Consider the following 6,016-nt stretch of genomic DNA (forward strand, 5'->3'; position numbering starts at 1 on the left):
GCCGGGACCTACTTGTTATAAATACAGGCCAATCAGAAAAGACTTCATCTGAATGAGGCTAACTTTTAGAGAGGGAAGGTAGGGGAGGGGATAGTGAATTAAAGCAAAAAAAAAAAAAAAGGAAATTTGAGGGAATGACGTCATGGTGAGAGGAAAAGCAAATATAGAGAGGTGGATGCTGTGACTGAGGCATGGCAGAGGAAATCAAGAATGAAGGCAGAGAATGTTGGCCTGGATAATGAAGGTGAGGAGTGAACTAAAGAATGGATGATTAAAAAGAAGAGTAGAAATTGCGAGATCCTTGCGTTTGTTGGGATGATGCCTGATTTTTTTTACATTTGTTTTACATTTCATCACATCCCAACCACAAGCTTGAAAGTATTTCATTAAGATGTTACAGGGAATACCAACACAAAGACACTACGTAATAGTAAAATGAAAGAAGAGATGATATGTGATTTTCAAAACAGTTTACAGGCAAAAATCTGAAAAATTGTGTGCATTTGTATCTGTGGCCTCTGACTTAATGCTTCATCTACACCTTTTACTTCAATTACACCAAATAATCCTGAAGCACGATGCTCACATCACCATATATTTCATTGTGAGAAATAATGCGTTCATGGTATTAAGTTAGTTTTCCTTCATCAATAGTTTACTTATGTATTTTGTTCAGTGTTGATTTTATGTGACAATGGGACCTTTGTTTAAATGCAAATTGGTTTCCTTCTGGCTTTTTTTTTTGACAATGACTTTTTCTTCTCTAATAAGCCTCTTAGACCTTTACAGAATGGCCGTTTTCATACTGAGGTTGTCATGGGTGGACTGTGTTAATTATTCGAACCAGTGTAGTTGTACTGTATATACAGAGTTTAAAGACTCAGATTTGTCATTCAGAAACATGTTTTCCTTCCACTGCCTGGAGATTATGTTGAAATCTAGCTGTTACTGGCTGTGATGAGTAGCATTAAGCTAATAATGTTGAAATGCTTCACACCCTGCAGTCGTGCAATTCTGCTGTTGAACCAGCAGGGAGCGCTCTTAACATTACAGCCTATACATCAACAGTCCTGATGTCTTTTTAACTAGTAATTTCTGGATACTAGTTGACACAGTGTTGCTTCCATCTACCGCGACCCATAAAGTTGGAAAAATTATGTTCTTGTGCACATTTTTTTTAATTGCTGTTTAGTTTAAACAGTGATGTGTTTGAAAGAGATTGGTCATCTATTATAGTTTAAGAAGATCGATTTTTTTTTTAAAGGGACACCATTCTGTGCATTTATTAAAACTGTGTAATACTGATACACTGATGGGGATCTAAAACAGAGTATGTGCTTTTCGTTTCATAGTTCTGAGCGTCCAGATTGTGACTTAGGCAGCATTTTTAAATGCCCTCTATGTCAGGTCAGCCATATTTAGAGTTTCCCACATTTGCAAGGGGGAATTACATTCACTCTCCACTTGTTTTCTCTAACTGAGCCTCAGCTGGGTTGAACACTCAAGATGGCAATTTTAATGAGCAACACACACTCTTCTGCTGCTCTACAGTGAAACAGTTTACTGAATACGCTGTGCTTGAGTCAGGGTTTAAGTGGCAGCTGTGTTACTTACAGTGTTGATCCAGATATTAAGTTATTCATGCAATGGCACAGCTTCTTGTGTCTACATGTTTGCGCAGAACATGTAAAGCAACACGTCAATCCCGTGTAGAGTACTGTATTACTTTTATTCAGACGTTTACAGATTACTGTGTCTTTAGACAATTTATTAAAGCCCAGACAATAATGTTATGCCTCTGTGAGCTTCTGATAGGTTAATTCACAACATTTGAGTTAAACTGAGGCACACCTGGATGTGTTTTAATACAACAGCTCAAACCTAGTGCTTCCTTGCAGGACAACACAGGACAATCAAAAGAAATCACCAGGAAGAGAACTGAGGACCTCCAAAAGTCTGGCTCATCCTTTGCGTAATTCCCAGATGCCTGAAGATTTTATGTCATCTGATGAAACTGAAACGAAATTTGAGATAATAATCTAAACTGTGAAGCACAGAGGTGGCAGCATCATGTTGTTTGGTCTTTTTTTTAAATTACAAAACAAACAGCCTGATAAGAAAAGAAAAACATTATGTGTAAATATTACAGCATCATCTAAATATATCAGACAGGAAGTCACATTTTGGGCCAAAATGGGTCTTCTGAATCAACAGTGACTCTACTTTTTGCCAAATCGTTAAAAAGTGACCTAGCGATAACAAAATCAAAGTCCTGATCTCAGTCTTATAAAATTTAGGGGATTTTTAGCGAAGAACAAAAATGTCGTATGTGAACAAGTCAGCCAACAAACTTGACTTGGATATAGCAGCTCTGTCAAGAGGAAAGAAGCAAAATTCCAGCAATTTATTGTGAGAATTGGGGTACGATGCCTAAAACATTTTAGCTGAGAACTGCAGTTTAGAAAACAGGTTTAGCCTAATTTATGGTGAGAGTGAGGAAAACATGGTTATGCTTTTTTTTTTTTTTTAATACAGCTTAAGGAAATCTGCATAACTGTACATATGTGTGCAAGTTCACACACCATTTTATCCATTTTCCAAAAGACATATTGCACAACATTGGACCTTAGGCTAAATCTGCTGTTAGCATCCACTTTGTTGTATCAGTCTGCTGAATTCTTCCTCACTTACCCTCCAGTGTTTCAGCCATGTGTGTTAAAGTGCCATTTCAAACAAGTGCAGTGAGGCAGATGTTAACACAAAACACAACTGTAGCAGGTGCACACATTCACACACTGCAACTTACTTTTATATAGAGGAACAAACAACATAAATGCTGTCAGGGGTATGAGTTAACAGAATCTGTAATGCTATCGTGACTATATAATCTCCCTTTTAGTACGTCCAACCTAACATGCTTCTCCTGTGCAGATGCTGACTTGTCAGTCTTCAATGACTTTTGGGCTCCTTCTGTTTCACTATAAGTAATCCCGTTGTAAGCGAATGGGACACAATGGCATGCTGTTTTTCGGTGTCAAATCCCCTGAGAACTCATGTTTCACTCATCCGTTCTCTGCTTCACCGGTCGGCCTCATTCAGGTGACTTCTTGCATTTTTGCCAATGCTGGCTTTCTAATAAGCGGTTTAAATGAAAATTGGAGGCACTGCTGCATTTTTGCTGTGGGTTTTGTATGTGGCAGCACTGGCATCCTACAGAGATTTCTGCTTAATAACATCAAAGGAGAATCACAAAAAGCTTACCACCTCATATATTTATTCCATATTGCCTTCTGCCTCGTTAATCCTGACCATGTTCTATTTTGAGGCCTCGCCTGCTTTTTTATTCTTATTTTGGGGGGCTGAAAAAACTAGAAATGACTTTTGGTAATATATTGACATGTAATTCACGGTAAAAAAGCCGTGTTCAGTACTATTTTTGTCTCAATATTGTGCTTTTGTAAACTAAATTGGGACCACATTCACTTTCAGTCAAAACATTTTAATGTACTTTTTTTTAATGTACAGTCTCCTATTGTGTCATATTAGCCTGGTGAACTGACATGCTGGAATTTGTTGCATTTTTTGTGTTTGTGCTTTAGTAAACATGCTTCTTGTTTTAGCTAGATAGATAGATTTTATTACAGACTCAAAGTCCAAATTGCATAAAAAAGACGAGTACAATAAAAGAATAAAAAGTACAATAAAAAAGGCTCCTAACCATTGAGGAGGCAGTCAGACCAATGTCTCCAAAATACAGATGAGTATTTTACTGCACTATATTTAGCATTAGTCAGCAGTAGAATAATTATATTATTAGACTCATTTAAACGACAAATACATTTATACATAAGCTTTCTTAAAACAGCCATGAAAGTGCTGATGCGAGCGGATACAAACAGTTCACTGGCACTGGTCCATCTGGGCTTTTTTAAACAAAAGTCTTAATGCATCATTAAAAGCCACCTTCAATCTATGAAGACTGGCTTTATTAAAATTGCACCACAAAGGTGCAGTATACACACATTTGCAGTATTAGGTGTTGACTCTGCATAGTTTATGTTTACTATTATCTATAACAGAGTGGTGAAAGAGTTGTTTGGTACATCATGATGCCCTGGTTTTAGGTTTCCCTTTAATACTGTTGACACAAGCCAAATCTATGCTACCTCCCTTTTCAGGCTTTACCCAACCATGGAAGGTAACTTGTCCCAGAAAAGCTGAATAGGTCAAATTTTTAGTGCCTAAAATTGGATGGATTTACATCAAAAGCCAGCAAATCTTTAAATGAATAAAGGCAAGGCAATCATTTATATAGCCCATTTTCAGGATCAATGTAATTTACATGACTAGAAGGAATATAAAATAGAAAACAAGCAAAAAAAAAAAACCCATTACTTTACACAGATTGGTAGTGCAGTACTGTTCCCCGAACGTCTTAGGATATCAGAAGAAATAGGTATGGGTGGACTTTGAAAAAAGGAGTCAAGAGGTGCAGTGTGTCTTGAGGAGTCTGGCTGTCTGCTCCATGTTTTTGTAAATATTGACACAGTTTATGACTATGTCACTTGAGGCAATTATTTGGGGGCTCTTCATTAGTAAAGGTGTCAGAGATGCTCAAAAGGGCTATATGTACAACTGAAGCAAGAGCGGTGTCCACATTCCTTGGACAAAGTTGTGTTTGTTCACTGTGCAGGTTGGACTTTGTGAGAGCTGCCCCTGGTCACTGTTTGGTTTGAGAACCTCAGGGTCTCATCTCTGGATTTTAAAATAGTGGTTCTGTTGACCCTCAGTGTGCACTGATGGAGTTTTCAAATGAGTGTGAAGGATCATCTCCTCTTCGTCTGTTTTCATGTTTCCAAACCAGAAAAGGATGGATTGCTCGTTCTTGGTCTGTTTCTGCCACAAACCAAGGAGTTTCAGTTTCTTGGTGTCTTGGTGGTAGAAAGTGGGAGAAGATGGATGAACGACTTATTTGCAGTAATCTGGACGCTGTCAAGGACCGTTGGGAGCAAATAATCCACTGAGCTCCTAATTTTTCGGTCTGCCTCTATTTCAAACCTGTTCTATGTTTCTTGGACATGGATGATGACAGAAAGGATGAGAACCAGATTTAAGAAGCCAAAATGACATGGAAACACAGTTTAAAAATTAAATGAAGCCTCACAGCTCTGTTCTTCATGATTGAGAGAATGTATGGACATTTAATGTTCATTGCAGCCAAGAATTATACATCAGCCATTGTACAGCGCATACAGCAGTAAGACCAGCTCATCTAATAACGAAGTGATCAGAACTCTGCTTGGTGAGAGGCTAGGCTCGACTGGAGTTGCTAGGTGAGAGTCTGCGCCTGCCTACTGTGACTTAATGAAAATATAAAAATGTGTAGAATATATGGATCACAAGCTGGTTATATTGTATTCAGCATTCATTCTTTTTGGCTTTTTTTTACTTACTTACTGTGACTTAAAACTATTCAATCAACCTAAGCTGCATAACTGCTACAGATGCCAACTCTCAATTGATTACTTGAGCACAAAAGCAAATTATTTTTTATGGTACAGCTGACAGACAAGTCAGTTCCACCCCTTTCTGGTCCTGCCTTTTTGTTAACTGCCAATATCAGCAAAGGGTGGATACTTTGTCACTTTGTTTTGCAATTATAAGTGAGTTGTATGTGTTTGCAGGTAGAATACTCTCTATTGATCATGTTTCTGGATTACCTCACACCCCTGAATGCTTCTGCATTCAACTGGTGATAATTTTACTCTAGCAGCCTCTTTAAAAATATCATTAATAAAAAAGTCTAAAGGAGTTACGTGTCTAAATATGAACAAGAGTCTTATTTTAATGTATCAGAAGGGAACTCCTCTGACATATAGTTCTATTCTGTTTTCAAGGAATTTATTAAATTGATTCTGTCCTTTCTGTCGCACCATTTGTGATCGCTGGGTTTGGCTTCAGTACGAGTCATTTGCGCTCCACAAAGTCAGCAGCCTGTAGTGTGAGGCGGAGATGC

This window comes from Xiphophorus maculatus, chromosome 6 (assembly GCF_002775205.1).
Source record: "Xiphophorus maculatus strain JP 163 A chromosome 6, X_maculatus-5.0-male, whole genome shotgun sequence".
Lineage (NCBI taxonomy): Eukaryota > Metazoa > Chordata > Actinopteri > Cyprinodontiformes > Poeciliidae > Xiphophorus > Xiphophorus maculatus.